Source organism: Heptranchias perlo, chromosome 20 (genome assembly GCF_035084215.1).
Source record: "Heptranchias perlo isolate sHepPer1 chromosome 20, sHepPer1.hap1, whole genome shotgun sequence".
NCBI classification, from domain to species: domain Eukaryota; kingdom Metazoa; phylum Chordata; class Chondrichthyes; order Hexanchiformes; family Hexanchidae; genus Heptranchias; species Heptranchias perlo.
Window position 1 is genome coordinate 8539790 of NC_090344.1, and position 17049 is coordinate 8556838.

The window sequence follows — 17049 nt, forward strand, 5'->3', positions numbered from 1 at the left end:
AATCAGGAAATGGCAGAGTTGCTAAATTTTTACTTTGCATCGGTCGTCACAGAAATGGATGAGGCTAACATACCAGAGACACGAGGAAAACTGTTAATAAATCAAGGGGATTCAGTACAAGTAAAATAATGGCAATGGAGAAAATGAGGAGGCGGAAGAAAGATAAATCTCCAGGAGCTGATGGTTTCCACCCCAGGGGATTAAAAGGAACAGGTGAGGAAATTGTACATACTTTAGTCATGATCGATCAAAACTCTCTTGATTTAGGAATTGTTATTTAACGAATCGCATCTTGATTGGAGGCTTCTGTTTGAGAAAGATCTCGAAGTGATAATTGAGAGACCGAAAATGAAGCTGTTTGGCAGGAGCGCTGATGCTGTCGGTTGTTCGCTGCTCTCGTGTTGCACAATTGTTAAGCGTGCGTTACTTATTTATAGCTGTATGGGCTCCAGAAATGACCAGGTTGTGAGTTCGAGCGTCTTCTAAAACAATCAAACCTTTTACTCCGAACATTTTGATCGGAGTTCAAGGTACAAATGGTATCTTCCATAACGCATCTTGTTAACAACCAGTCGTTTTTACAATACGCTCTTGTGGGACAAACGTATGGAGGTCAACAATCGACTTCGTAGTTTTCCCATGTGGGCATTTGGGTTCCTCTGGCCTACCGTCTTTCAATAGCAGGTGCCAGTTTACTTGTTCACAGGGGGAGAGGGGGCTTTTTGCGGCAGCTCATATGGCAAAGGGGCCGGTACAAGATCTTTAAATCTGAAGAACCAAACAAACAATTATTTTCTTTAAGCCGATTTTCATCGGTTGGAAGTTTCTTGTTGGGAAAATTTGGAAGAGAAATATGCTGCCTGATGTCACTGTGTCACGGGTGAAATTATTCAGCTTACAGATGTTAATACGCTGAAAGGTCGAGAGGCCTTTTCCAACTCCCGTGTGAGACAAGTTCAGCTTTTGAGCCGCTGGGTAAAGTGTTATTTTAATTGCTGCTAACGAATGACAAGACATTTGGCACAAACAAGAAGAATTGTAAACTCACGAGTTCACTGTCCATGTTTCTTACATCTTGTTCAACAGGAACAAGGATTCTCCTCAACACGTTGCTGAGAATTTTATCAAACGGACCTTACCCTCGTTCGACGGCTGCAGGGATAATTCAGAGATCTCCCATGAATGTGTACGATGGGAGCTTATGTAGTATCGAGCCTGAGTAGCTCAGTCGGTAGAGTATCAGACTTTCAAAGTGGGCAGTGAGCTGAAGGTCCAGTGTTTAACTCCCTGTCTAGGCTCCAAATTTCGGAACAGCTGGCAAGCTGTGTCTTTGCAGCGGGACCTGCGATGTGTTGTCAAAGTTTCGATCGTATCTTGTTTCCCAGGGATGGGCAGTAATGCGCTGTCTGAGGCGGTTCCCGATCAGGAATTCAACTTTACTGTATTAGTTCACTGTATTAATTTCGCAAAACTCATTCAACTCTGTAAAAAAGACGAATACTTGTTCAAATCGCCATTGATCAACCAGTAACTTTCTGTTTCCGGCTGAAAGTAATGCTGACTTTTTTATGCGTTAATTCACCTGGCCGAATTTAGGGCGTTCAGAGGGGAAGTGAAAAAGGAAATGAGAGGCAAAGAGAAATATGACTATCGACTGACGGCCAACATAAAAGGGAATCCAAAAGACTTCGACAGGCATGCAAACTGGAAACGGGTAGTAAGGGGAGGGGTGAGGCCGATTAGGCACGATAAAGGAGATCTACTCATGGAGGCAGAGGGGATGGCCGAAGTAACAAATGAGTATTTTGCATCTATCTTTACCAAGAAGACAGAGTCTCAGCAAAGGAAGTTATCGTTGAGATACTGGATGGTCTAAAAATTGATAAAGAAGAGGCACTTGAACGGCTGGCTGTACTTAAAGTAGATAAGCCACCACGTCCGGATTGGATGCATGCTCGGTTGTTGAGGGACGTAAGGGTGGAAATTGCGGAGGTACTGGCCATTATCTATCAACATGTGTGTGGTGCCAGCGGACTGGAAAATTGCAAAGGTTACACCCTTGTCCAAAAAAGGGTGTACAGCTAAACCCAGCAATTATAGGCCAGTCAGTTTAACCTCAGTGGTGGGGAAACGTTTAGAAACCATAACCCGGGACAGAATTAACAGCCACTTGGGCGAGGGTGGATTGATTAGGGAAAGGCAGCACGGATTTGTTAAAGGCAAATCGTGTTTAACTGAACTGTTAGAGTTTATTGATGAGGTAACAGAGAGGATAGATGAGGGCAATTTAGTTGATGTGGTGTATGTGAACTTTCAAAAGGTGTTTGCTAAAGTGCCACATGGTGGGCTTCTCATCAAGATTGCGGCCCATGGAATAAACGGGGCAGAAACAACATAAATGCAGAATTGACGAACAGCAGGAATCAGATTACTGGTGAACTGTTGTTTTTCGAACAGGCGAGAGGTGTACAGTGGCGTTCCCCAGGGATCAGTGCTGGGACCACTGCTTTTCTTGATATATATTAATCACTTGGACTTGAGTGCACAGAGCACAATTTCAAAATTTGCAGATGAAACAAAACTTGGAAGGGTAGTAAACAGTGATACGGATAGTAATAGACTTCAAAGGATATAGACAGGCTGGTGGCATGGGCGGAGACGGGGCAGATGACATTTAACGCAAAAAAATGCGAAGTGATACATTTCGGTCGGAAAAACGAGGAGAGGCAAAATAAACTCCAGGGCACAAATGTAAAAGCGGTAGAGGAACAAAGAGGTGTTTATGTGTACAAATCGTTGAATGTGGCAGGGCAGGTTGAGAAAGCGGTTAAAAAGCATACGGGATCCTGGGCTTTAGAAATAGATGTATAGAGTACAAAAGTACAAAAGTATAGAAGTCAGGATGAAACTTTATAACACACTGGTTCGAACACAACTGAAATTTTGTGTGGGGTTCGGGACACCGCACTTCAGGAAAGATGTGAAGGCCTTCGAGGGGGTGCAGAAAAAAAATACGATCATAATTCCAGGGATAAGGGACTTTACTCACGTGGATCGACCGGAGAATCTGAGGTTGTTCTCCTTGGAACAGAGACGGTTTTGTCGAGATTTGATAGAGGTATTCAAAATCATGAAGGATCTCGGCATGGAAGATGGAGAGAAACTGTTCCCATTGGCGGAAGGGTCAAGAACCAGAGGACATAGATTTAAAGTGATTGGCAAAATAACCAAAGGTGACATGAGGAAAAACTTTTTCACACAGCAAGAGGTTCGGATCTCAATGCACTGCCCGAGGGTGTGATGGAGGCCGATTCAATCATGGCCTTCAAAGGGGAGCTGGATCGGTACTTGAAAGGGAAAAAAAATGCAGGGCTTCGGGGAAAGGTGGGGGAGTGGTTCTAGCTGGATTGCTCTTGCAGAGATCTCGCACGGACTCGATGGCGCGAATGGCCACTTTCCGTGCTGTCAGCTTTCTATGATTCAATTCTATGTGTCGGTTGCAATGCAAAGGGAACAGAGCGTGCCAGAAATCGATACGACTCCGAGTATCCTCACAAGCAATGTATTTTAAGAGCAACTAATTCTGAAACGTCTTACTTGATAACTCAAGTCGTGCACTCGAAAGCAATTTGGTAAAGGGAGACTAATATTGGTGAATGGAAATAGTTAGTGCACAACTTGATATTGCTGTCCACCCGAACAGAAAACGAGATTGAATGGATCGAAATGGTCTGATAGGATGGTCGATCGGCTGTGAGACGCAACCAACTTTTACACTGGCTGCAAAGCTAAAGTAACAGCGGCTCGTTGGTCTAGGGATATGATTCTCGCTTAGGGAGTTTCATTGAGTGATATGCGAGAGGTTCCGGGTTCAAATCCCGGACGAGCCCTCATGTGTTTTTCCTTTTCGTGAAAAGTCACCAATTGTCTTCTCACATCTTTTCAGTTCTGCTGTTGGTGGAACTGAATTATATCCAGAGGATGTTTGAGCTCCAGTGGACTGAATGCCGAAGTTTCGTCGGCGCAATACACATGAAGCAAATAAAATGTCTCAAGAAGATGAGGAGATTGAAACTCAATTTGGATTTTTCCCAATTCAGGCGGATATTAGGTGACGGGATAGAAAGCCACATGTCCAAGTTTGCCGATGACACCAAGATGGGCAGCATTGTAAGCAGTGCAGATGAAAGCATAAAATTACAGAGAGGCATTAATATAAAAAATGAATGTGCAAAATTGTGGCAAATCGATATGAATTTCGTCAAGTGTGAGGTCATCCACTTTGGACCTAAAAGGATAAATCAGAGTACTTTCTAAATGGTGAAAAGCTCGAAACAGTGGAGGTCCAAAAAGACTTTGGTGTCCATGAACATACATCATTAAAATGTCATGGACAGGTACAAAAAATAATCAAAAAGGTTAATGGAATGTTGGTCTTTATATCCAGAGGACTAGATTCAAGGGGATAGGCATTATGATACAGTTATACAAAGCTCTGGTTAGACCACACCTGGAGTATTGCCTTCGGTTCTGGGCAACGCACCTTAGGAAGGATATATTGGCTATGAAGGGAGTGCAGCGTCGATTTACTAGAATGTTACCTGGACTCCACAGTTTAAATTACGCGGAGAGATTACATAAACTCGGGTTTGCCTCGAATACAGTACATTAAGTGCTGATTTGATCGAACATTTCAAAATATTAAAGGGAACTGATGGGGTAAATAGAACAAAAACTATTTCCACCCGTTAGCATGTCTCGGACTCGGGGACATAGCCTAAATATTAGGGTCAGGACTTTCAGGAGTGAAGTTGGGAAACACCTCTGCAAGCAAAGGGAGGTAGAAGTTTGGAATTCTCTTCCACAAACGGCAGTTGATGCGAGCTCAATTGTCAATTTTAAAACTGAAATTGATAGATTTTTGTTAACCAAAGGCATGAAGGGACATGGGGCTAAGGCGATAATATGCAGTTAGGTCACATATCAACCAAGATCTCACTGAATTGCGCATAAGGCTCGAGGGGCGAAATAGTATACTATTGCTCCTCAGCTCCTCATTGTTACAGAATGATCCTGCATTGTATCGGGAATCGAACCAAGGTCTCCAGCGTAACAAGTAAGAATTCGACCCCAAGCACCATCAATGCGCGCGTTTGTAACAGCAGCATGTGTCCATTTGGAATCCGATCTGAATGAACATGCCGTTTACAGCTGCGGTGGCCGAGTTTTTAAAGCGTTGGACTCAAAATTCAATTGAGGTTTTCCTGCCCAGGTTTGAATTCTGCTCGCAGAGCTATTGTTTCAAGATCCCTTCAGTGCTGAAATAGATTAATTGGAGTTAATTGACCGCATTTATCTCTCTCCCAGAATGAGAGATTCTCCAGCGAGGCCGGTGCTTTTAAGTTGTGTCCAATCTTCTCTTGCAAGATTTCAATACCGAAGAAGGAATCTCTCCCAATCTGTAACATAAATTCTGCTAGTTTGCAAAACCTGACATTTATGCTCTTTATTTTCTTTGCATGCATCTCTCCATCTCTCCATGTCTCCGTCTCTTGTCTCTCCGTATTGTCCACAATGGACTTCTCAGGCTTCCTTGAACGGCGATGGCTGATCTAAATTGCAACAATTGCAGAGAAGGGTAAAGAAAAAAAAGACTGAGGAAGTAGGAAAAGGAAAGGTGCAACCCAGCTGATAAATTCGTAGCTAATGTTTCCACATCCGTGGCTCTTCGTTCTCATGGTGAATGAAAGCAGCAATTTGAGTAAAGTGTACTTATGGTGGAGTGTAAACTATGACGATGCCGAGACAGACGACAATGTCGTTTCAGAGTAATTCATTCTGTAAAGTGTTACTTGATAATACAAGTCGTACATTCAAAACAAATTTGATAAAGAGAGACGAATATTGTTGACCTGAAATAATTAGTTTAGAACCTGATATTGCTCTACATCGTATATCGTACAAGAAAGCGAGATTGGATGGCCATGGTGTTCTGAAAGGATGGCGGATCGGCTGCGTGGCAGCGAAATTTTACAGTGGCTGCACGGCTCTGTTCCCAGTTGGACTTTGGATCTGATTCTCGCTCAGGGAGTTTCACTGGTTCAAATCCCGGTATGAGCCCCCTTGCTTCCCCATTTTTCGTCAAAAAACACCAATTGGCTTCTCACATCTTTGAAGCAAGTGCAGAAGGCAGGTTTGATTTATCTCCAGCCGAGCATGTTTGAACACCAGAGGACAGAATGCAGAGGGTTTGTCCACGAAAGACACGTGGACGAAATGAAGATAATCTTTCAAGAAGTTGTACAGATTGAAGCCGGCACATGAATTTATCCCAATTCAGGCGATCTCATGGGTACAGATACAAAAGGTAAAGGAAGCTGCATTGGCCTGGAACCAAACCCCTGGTTTCCCGTCGCAGGCGTGGATTCTACACTGAACCACCAATCCACACACGGCTGCAGGCTGCACGTGTAGCGTTGGATACAAGTCTGGAACATGCAGTCTGGCAGAGTTCCTGTGATAATCCTGCGCAGTCTACAACCGCGTGCTACCTGTGGGTGACCAAACGAGTGGGTCAAGCATGGTCTTGAAATTCACTGAGATTCGAAATCACTTCACACCGCCACTGTAAAATGGTCAAATAAATAAGAGCTGTCTTTACCAGGCAGTGTTTACTTTTTTCAGAAATAATGTAAGAATCCAGCCCCATGTACACGTCTAAGATTTCACGGCATGCGACGAATTTCCTTTAAGCTGCCACCTAAATTCTGCTCAATCACAGAATTGGAGATTTATACTATTTTTCTTTGCATGTATCTATCTATCTCTGTCTGCGTTTCTTCACTTTCGCTGTTGATCCCTAATGGACTTATCAGGCTTCCTTCAACAGCCAGGTCTGCAAACCCGGGATGGGAAAAGGCTGTCGGTTCTTCGTCCAATTGTTGGATTTCAACGGGATGAGATTTGCTATTTTCCGTCTCCGTTTTCGGAAAAAATAAACCCAGATCGGATTCCCCGTCCTCGGGTCCCGTCACCTTCGGGTAATGGGAATGAACCCGATCGAGCACTCGATTTAATATCTGTATTCTCATTGTTTAACAATAAAATTATAGGGATATATTTATTTTGAGGACACATTTTAGAAATGAACACATTACAGACTTATTCGAAAACTAGAAGCACGTGGGATTAAAGGGTCGGTGGAAACGTGGGCAAGTAATTGGCTAAAGGATAGGAGGCCGAGATTCGTGGTGAACGGATGTCTTTCTGACTGGAGAGAAATATGCAGTGGAATCCCCCAGGGGTCGGTATTAGGACTATTGCTTTTCTTGTTATATATAAATGACTTGGATGTGGCAATAGGGAGTACAATTTCGAAGTTTGCGGATGATACAAAACTTGGTAACGTGGTAAATAGTGAGCAAGATAATAGCAGACTTCAGGAGGACAAAGTCAGACTGGTGAAATGGGCAGTCACGTGACAGATTTAACGCCGATCAGTGTGAAGTGATGCACTTTTGGAAGAAGAACATGGAGAGGCAGTATAATCTAAATGGAACAATTTATGGGGGTTCCAAGAGCAGAGGGACCTGGGGGTTCATATTCAGAAAACAGGGCAAGTTAATAAGGTGATTAAGAAAGCATATGGGATACTTGGCTTTGTGAATCGGGGCATTGAATATTAAAAAAGGAAATCATACTAATCCTTACAAATTATTGGTTAGCCCTCAGCTGAAGTACATTGTACAGATCTGGGCACCACACTTTAGGATGAAAAGGCATTGAAGAGGATTCAGAGCAGGTTGACCTGGATGACACCAGTGATGAGGGACTTCAGTTCTGTGGAGAGATTGGAGAAGCTGGGATTATTGTCCTTACAGCAGAGATGGTTAACGGGAGACCTAATAGAGATATTCAAAATAATGAGGGGTTTTGAAAGAGCAAGTAGGGAGAAACTGTTTCCTCTGGCAAGTGGGTCGGTAACCAGAGATCACAGATTTAAAATAATTGGCAAAAGAACAAGAGGGGAATTGAGAAGAATTTTTTTCACACAGAGGGTTGTTAAGACCAGGAACGCACTTCCTGAAAGGGTGGTGGAAGCAGATTCCATAGGATCATTCAAAAGGCAATTGGACATAATTGAAGAGGACTAATTTGCAGTGTTATGGGGAAAAATCTGGGGTGTGGGTCTAATTTGGACAGATCTTCGAAAATGCTGACACTGGCACGACGGCCGAATGGCCTGCTTCTGTGCTGTAAATTCTCTGATTCTATGATAACCTTCTGAATCATTGAAATTGATGCTATTCGTTGTTGAGGAACCAAGAAAATTATAACCGTGATATTCGGCTTCTCCATTCCCTTATGAATATCGCAGCTTACAATGTCCAGGCGGGGGTGGGACTGAATGGGGGATAGAGTGCGGAGATTGAAATGGAAGCCCAGCAAAATGAACTTGGTCTCATCAGTTTTTGTTATTTTTCCTACCAGTTGCCCGAAGCAGGCGGTGATCCTTCGTGTCGAGAGAGGATCGTCATTTCAGTTCAGAAGGAAAAAGGTCTCAAGAAAATCGGGTAAAACGCACACAGAATGATCCGGGACTTACAGCACACCCCTTTTTAACAGACACAGACACGGAATAATCCGGGACTAACAGTACGTCCCTTTTTAACGGACACAGACACGGAATGATCCGGTCATAAATCTTCATTGTGGTCCATACGTTTCTCTTACGTTGACCATAAGATTTACTCTTTTTACAATGACACCAATGTAAAATCTGATACTTCGCGACCATACAATCTCAACACCTTCCTGGAAGGAACTGTTGCTGACTTCAGCAAACAATGCAATACCCACGGTCTGCCGTTTCGAGAAGGATGGGACTTTGACCCGATCTTCTGGGTGGACTGAATGAGAGAAACAAAACTTGAACAAAATACCGACGAGGATAGGATTCGAACCCACGCGTGCATAGCACACTGGATTAGCAGTCCATCGCATTAACCGCTCGGCCACCTCGTCGCATTAGGAAATAACCGAAAGGGCCTTTATTCAAAATGAAAATACTGGCTATGTTGCCAGCCTGAAATAGAAACTGCAAATGTGTTTATCCTCAGCAGGTCAGGCAGAATCTTTGGACACAGAAACAGAGTGAACGTTTCAGGTCGATGACCATCACATAAGACTTCCAACTCACTCAACTTGCGCCTTGCAGATGGTTGAACGGCTTTAGGGAATTAGAAGGTGAGTGACTTGGCTCAGAATATCCAGCCTCTGATCTGCTCTTGCAACCACAGTATTTATGTAGCTGGTCCAGTTATGTTTCTGGTTAATGATAACCACTAGTATGTTGATGGTGGGGGTTCGGCGATGTTAATACCAAATCCCAACAGAAGACATTTACTGTAAAGAGTCCAGGGATATGGGGTATTAATTTCATGGATAGACTGGAGAAGCTGGGGTTGTTCTGCTTGGAACAGAGACGGTTACGAGGAGATTTGATAGAGTTATTCAAAATCATGAAGGATCTGGATAGAGTAGATGGAGAGAAACTGTTCCTATTGGCGGAAGGTTCAAGGACCAGAGCACATAGATTTAAGGTGTTTGGCAAAAGAACCAAAGGTGACATGAGGAAAAACTGTTCCACACAGCGAGTGTTTCGGGTCTGGAATACACCGCCCGAGGGGGTGGTGGAGGCAGATTCACTCAAAGTCTTCGATAAGGAACTGGATAAGTATTTGAAACGAAAGAAAATACAGGGCTACAGGGATAGGGTGGGGGAGTGGGTCTATCTGGATTGCACTTGCAGAGAGCCGGCACGGACTCGATGTGCCGAATGGACTCTTTTCGTGCTGTGACCTCTCTCTGATTCTATTCTATTTGTGGGAGGCGATGCAAAGCGACCGGAGCGTGACGGAAATCGACCTGCTCATGTACATTCTCTGATAATAAATCCTTGTGTGATGCAAAGAAGAAATTCATAATTATGTTAGATATCTTTTATATTATACTGACTATAAGAGGTGCTCGGTTCACCAGGGCGCCATTGTGCACATTGGTTGATACTTCACCGAGATCACGCCTTACAGTCCCAACACCTCCGTCTAAGAAACAGTTGGGTGGCAATCCAGACTTTGCTGAATTGTTCAAACAGGTGTAAACCAGCAATGCAGAAAAGCACTTCTTGTCAAAGAAGGGTTTTTGGTGAGGCGGCCAAAATGAAAAACTCTACAAATTCTGGCAGCAGTGAGATACGAATCTACATAATTCAGAGATGTAAGTCCGCATCTTGGACAGCGCAGTTACTCACGCAAATAGTAAACCATTCAGTTCTGATGATAAAGGTCATAGAGCTGGAACGTTCCCTCTGGTTCTTTCTCCACAGGTGCAGCCTGACCTGCTCAGCGTTTTCAGCATTTTCTGTTTTCATTTTTGTGCTTTCACAATGGCTGTTGTCCTGAAAACACCCAATTTGACCCAAGGACGCAGCTCGCACTTTACTTTCCTCACGCGCTTAAAGTCTGCCGTTTCCGAACAAAATCCCCTCCGCGCCGAGCTTTACAAGGACCTTTCGCTCACGGCCAATCTCCTGTAATCGACACCTTTTCACCATTGCCGCTCTTTTCATTTCTCCTCATTACTTTTCAATCGGACATTTCCACAGACATATTAAGATCAAGCGGAACATTTCCGACCTTCCTGCACCGCCCAGATTGCCAAAAGTGCACCTTTCAGCCCTCATTCGCAGCTGTGCAGCGCCGCCCGTCTCTCCCGCACATCAACTGCTCGGGGAAAAGCGCCAACGACCATGAAAACAAAACCCAGTTCTTCAGTTAACATCCCGCGTATCACAAGATACCCCATGGAAATTTCACGGAAAAGTATGCGCTGTCCTTCCGAATGCCAGCCCTGCTTTCTTTGAGCTCGTCTCTGGAGCAGATGGAAATGTATCGACTGGTTTCAAGGCACAAATGGACATTGATGCGAACGGGACATGTGCCCCCGAGAAACAGCGGTCGATGCAGTGCAAACTCAAAGGTGTAAGACTGTGAAAGTGAGGGTTAGAGTAGGCAAGGCCGCAGAAAAGTGTCAATGAAATAGACCATGATTGTGGAAGGAAAAAAATCTGGAAGAAGCGGCGGGTCTGAATTATGGATCTTTCAGCAGAGAAACATGAGAGAACAAAGACAGGACACAGACAAAGGTGCTGGAGGCAGAAAGAAAAAGAATGAAATAATAGAAATGAAAAGAGAGTGAAAGAAAGGATAGGATATAAGGCGATGAAAGAAAGAAAGAGAGAAAGAAATAAGGGAGCGAGAAAATCAAGCGTGCAATACTCAACCCGCAAACGGGCGCTGCTCCCAATCGGCTACACTTCGCCCCACAGAACCTCATCCCATTCACACCATCCTACAATATACTGTCAATGCTGTGCAGTGAAACAGAGAATTTAAAGGTATAAAGACACTCACATCGTCCTACAATACACTGTCAATACCTGTGTAGAGAGCCAGAGGGTTTAAAGGTACAGAGACACTCACACACCGTCCTACGATACACTTTAAATACACGTGCAGTGAGACAGCGAGTTGAAAGGTACAGAGATACTCCTGGTGTAGCTGAGGCTTGTCAGCCAACAGTCCCCTCCTCCCAGTATTGGCTGTGGAGGAAGTACAGTGTAGATTTAATGGAATACCTTCAGTCTGACCGAGGTTAGGCTGACTGGCCATGTGTTTATCTAGCTTCGCCGTAAACGAATCCATGCTATTCGCCTAAACTACTCCTTGTGGGAGCGAATTGCACATTCTAACGACTCTCTGGGTGAATGTGTTCCTCTTGAATGCCATATTGAATTAAATAGTGAATACCTGATGTTCATGGCTCCAATGATTTGGAGTCCTCACCTCCGCAAGTGCAAACACCTTATCTACGTCGAACCTATCAAACCCTTGCATAATCTTAAAGTCCTAGATCAGGTCACCCCCGAGTCTTCTCTTTTCTATACAGAAGAGCCCCAGTCTGTTCAAACTTTCAAAATGGGCAAGTGTGAGCTCATTTACTTTGGACCGAAGCAAGATAGATCAGAGTATTTTCTAAATGGTGAGAAGCTAGGAACTGTGGAGGAGCAGAGATATTCAGGGGTCCAAGTACAGAAATCGCTCAAAGCCAGTGGAATGGGAGAAAAATTAATTTAAATGTCTCATGGGATGTTGGCCTTTATTTCAGGGAAGCCGATATTCAAAGGGGGGAAGTATGTGACAGATAGAAATCCCTGCTGAGAAACAATTTAAAGTATTGCATTCAGTTCTGGGCACCACATCTCAGGAAGGAAATGTTGGCCTTGGAGGGGGTGCAGCGCAGATTCACCAGAATGATACCGGGGCTAAAATGGTTAAATTATGAAGACAGGTTATGCGGAGGTCGGTCCTCATTTTTCTCTTATGAATCCGGCCACAACCGTTTTCTGTTGACGGGAGCGCGTCTGATACTAAGTCAGTCAGAATCGGATGCAAATCACATCACGGGCACAGCGGCTCTGGAACTGACGACTGGTTTAGCATTGAGTTTTTTTATGGGATAGGCTGTACATTGTTTGTATAATAATAATATTAATAAGTTGGATACAATGAAGGTTTTTTCCGTTGTTTCCCGTTTCCACCCTCACCAGTTTTATATAGTAACAGGTAACAATGTTTAAGGGATGTGATGTGCAGTGTTTGAAGAATCAGTGTAATTTAACTTGATACATTGAAGAATCTCTTGTCTATCCCAGGCTCTTACCTCAGGTTTAGACCCTCAGCTAGTTTAAAATCGGTGACTCACTGATATCAATAAACCAGTAACAACCCCGAAACCTCAGCGGGTATATTTGTTCCGATACTTAGTGACGGTCCCAATTTGCATTGAAATTCCAATCAACAAATCCCAGAGGCTGTTTCGGGTTTGACAAACTGTGAAATAGATTGTTTTAAACGCCGAAAAAAGGGGAAACCTGGTGGTTGATATCAAGTTTTATACATTATCTCTGATCTGATTGGTGCGCCTTTCCCTTCAATTCACGACTTACAGGAAAAACTCGATTTTACAGTCAATTTTCGGGTCATGACGTATGGTAATATTTCAAATATTTGATATCGACCTTTATCAATCCCAATATCGTCACCTACACGTTTGACAAATGCAAAGCGGCTTCAATCACGGTTTTGCTGACACAACTCGTTCAAAGATACTGTCGGTAATTCGAGGGTCTTTCAAGTCATGACACGAACGTCACAGTTCGCGCTGCCGTTTTCCGCAAGACGCTTCAGATTCATGGGGAATGATTTCGGTCTGGCGGTTAAATCAGTTCCCTCTTCACAAATCCGCGTTTGACCCCGTGTCTTATAGTATTTTTGATAACCGATACCAAATCGGCTTGCTCTGTACTGTACATTACTTTTTAAATATTACAGCTAAGCAGAGCACTTGAGCTGTCACAGCTGTGACTTTGACTTTTCTCCCTTTCCTCTGGATCTCCTCGGCAACTGTCACGAACCACAATCTTCTGTCACACTTCTCCATCAGAAAGTTCCGAGCCTCGGTTTTCAAATGAAATAACGCCCATCTCTTCAATCAACGACAGCCCAGAGAGAGTTTCCCAATTTCGTCTCACACTTTCCCCAAATACTCCTTAAAGTACCATCAAAAATTGTCCCTAAGTTAATAATAATATAATTAAAGGCTCTTATCGTCTGGGGTTTTGTTTCAGATTCCACGGCTTTTAAAGGTCACTGCGGATATTTATCGAAGCGCATCTTGATTGGAGGCTTCTTGGAGAAATCGGAGAAAGATCTCGAAGCTCTTGTAGCGCAAGCGGTCAGCGAGCGGCACTTTTATCAGTTTCAGAAATGCCCAGGTTGTGAGTTTCAGCCTCACCGAGAACAGTCGAACATTTTACTCCGAACATTTTGACCGGAGTTCAAGGTACAACTGGTATGTTCCGTCACGCATCTACTTCTTAGTGTTCCCATGTGGGCACTTGGGTTCCTCTGGCCTACCGTCTTACAACAGTAGGTGCGAGTTTAATTGTTTACGGTGGGAGAGGGGGCGATTAGCGTCAGCTGATGCCGCAAAGGGGCCGGTACGAAATCTTTAAATCTGAAGAACCAAACACACAATTCTTCTTTTCGTGAAGCCGATATTCATCGGTTGGAAGTTTCGTGTGGGGAAAATTTGGAAGGGAAATATTCTGCCTGATGTCACTGTGTAACGGGTGAAATTATTCAGCTTACAGATGATAATATGCTGATAGATCGAGAGGCCTTTTCTAACTCCCGTATGGGACAAGATTAGCTTTTGAGCCACTGGGTGAAATGTTATTTTAATTGGTGCAAACGAATGACACGACATTTGGCACAAACAGGAAGAATTGTAAACTCACGAATTCGCTGTCTGTTTCTTACATCATGTTCAACAGAAACAAGGATTCTCCTCAACATGTTACTGAGAATTTTATAAAAGGGATTTCACCCCAGTTCGACGTCAACGAGGGATAATTCAGAGTCCTACCATAAATCTGTATAATGGATCTTTTTGTAATATTGAATCTGGGTAGCTCAGTCGGTGGACTATCAGACTTCCATAAGCGGCTCGTGATTTGAGTGTGCAGAGTTCAAATCCTTGTTCAGACAATAAACATTGAAACAGCTGGCAAGTTCTGTGTTTGCAGCGAAGCAAGAACACTGCGGGACAGATGATACCTGCGATGTGTGGTGAAAGCTTCGGTGGTATATTGTCCCCCAGGGATGGGCAGTATTGCGCTGTCTGAGGCGGCATTTGCAGCTTTCCGCCAGCAACCTGTGATTGGAGGGAGCGGGGCCGGACAGGCGGCCTGAATGTCGTTGCTGTCGTGGCCGCACTCAATCCGGGAGCTGGGGAACATCGAACTTCGAAAAACTGATGTGTTTGTTGCCGCGGCTGCAATGCTGTTTCGAACTGTAGTTATTAACCGAGGCCGCTCTTCAGGGTCCTTTAATGGTCTCTCACAAATCAACTAAAACCAGTCGCAATGAGGAGCTTTGAGAGGGAAATTCTGCACAGTCAGGGCAGGAAACTGGAGTGAAGGAGAGACATTTTCGGTATCTGTGTAATGTTTGAGTGTGTGTCGAACTGAACAGAGAAAGGAAAATATACCGGTTTTGTATTTTATTCATATTTCACCACAGAGTGAATTCTTGCGTTTTTTCATATTTATTGATTTTTAGTGGATAACGTTTTGAAAATGTTTCCGCCTGGTTTCGAACCTGGGACCTTTCGCGTGTGAGGCGAACGTGATAGCCACTACACTACGGAAACGCTGCTGTGCAAACAGTTATAGGAAATGCTCGGAAGATAGTTGCCGTCTACAAATGTTCTCAGTGCTGGGAGACGGGCCGGTTTTCCTTCAGGAAATTAACTTTTACAAAATAGTTTGCTCTATTAATTTCGCAAAAATCATTCAACTAAGTAAAAAGACGAACAGTTGTTCAAATCGCCATTAATCAACCAATAACTTTCTGTTTCCGACTGACGGAAATCCAACATGTTTTTCATTCATTCATTCACCAGGCTGAATATAGAAAGTCCAGATGGGAAGTGAAAAAGGAAATAAGAGGGGCAAAGAGAGAGTATGAGAATAGACTGGCGGCCAATATAAAAGGGAATCCAAAAGTCTTCTACAGGCATGTAAATATTAAACGGGCAGTAGGAGCCCTACTCTGATTCAGGACCATAAAAGAGAACGATTCATGGAGGCAGAGGGGATGGCCGAGATACTAAATGAATACTTTTCATACGTCTTTACCAAGGAAGAAGATGCTGCCAGAGTCTCAGTAAAGGAAAATATGGTTGAGATACTGGATGGGCTAAACATTGATAAAGAAGAGGTACTTGGAAGGCCAGCTGTACTTAAAGTAGATATGTCAACCGGCCGGATGGGATGCATCGTCGGCTGCTGAGGGAAGTGAGGGTGGAAATAGCAGAGCTGCTGGCTATAATTTTCTAAACATCTATAAATACGGGGGCGGTGCCAGAGGACTGGAGAATTGCAAATGTTACATCCTTGTTCAAAAAAGGGTGTCAGGATAAAGCCAGCATCTATATGCCAGTCACTTTAACCTCAATGGTGGGGAAACTTTTAGAAACGATAATCCGGGACAGAATTAACAGTCACTTGGACGACTGAGGCTTGATTAGGAAAGCCGGCATGGGTTTGTTGAAGGCAAATCGTCTTTAACTAACTTGATAGAGTCTTTTGATGAGTTAACAGAGAGGGTTGATGAAGCAACGGAGTTGATGCGGTGCATATGGACTTTCAGAAGGTGTTTGATAAAGTTTCGCAGGATAGGCTTATCAGTAAGATTGAGGTCCATGGATTAAAGGGGGCAGTAGAAACATGGATACAGAATTGGATAAGGGACAGGAAGCAGAGAGTAGTGGTGATTGGTTGTTTTTTGGACTGGAGGGAGGTGTACAATGGTGTTCCCCAGGGGTCAATGCTGAGACCACTGCTTTTCTTGATTTATATTAATGACTTGGACTTGGGTGTACAGGGCACAATTTCAAAATTTGCAGATGACACAAAACTTGGAAGGGTAGTAAACAGTGACAGACTTCAAGAGGTTATAGATTGGCCGGTGGCATTGGCGGACACGTGGCAGATGAAATTTAATGCAAAGAAATGCGAAATGATACATTTCGGTAGGAAGAACCAGGAGAGGCAATATAAACTAGAGGGTACAACTCCAAAATGGGTACAGGCCCAGAGAGATCTGGTGGTTTATGTGCACAAATCGTTGAAGACTTCAGAACAGGTTGAGAAAGCGGTTGAAAAGGAAATTGGATCCTGGACTTCATAAATAGAGGCATCGAGTAACAAGCTATGGAAGTCATGATGAACCAATATAAAACACTGTTTCGGCAACAACTGGACTATTGTGTCCAGTTCTGTGCACCGCAGTTCAGGAAAGATGTGAAGGCCTTACAGAGGGTGCAGGAGAGATATACTAGAATGATTGCAGGGATGAGTGA

General features: G+C 43.8%; 2 non-coding genes across 2 annotated transcripts; both read right to left on the bottom strand.

Moving 5' to 3' along the window:
- Window positions 1-8942: 8942 nt before the first annotated feature.
- On the bottom strand, window positions 8943-9024 carry trnas-gcu (transfer RNA serine (anticodon GCU)). The gene has a single exon. It is a non-coding gene; the product is annotated as a tRNA-Ser (tRNA).
- A 6239-nt stretch (window positions 9025-15263) lies between these two features.
- trnav-cac (transfer RNA valine (anticodon CAC)) lies at window positions 15264-15336 on the bottom strand. Its single transcript has one exon. It is a non-coding gene; the product is annotated as a tRNA-Val (tRNA).
- Window positions 15337-17049: the final 1713 nt, after the last annotated feature.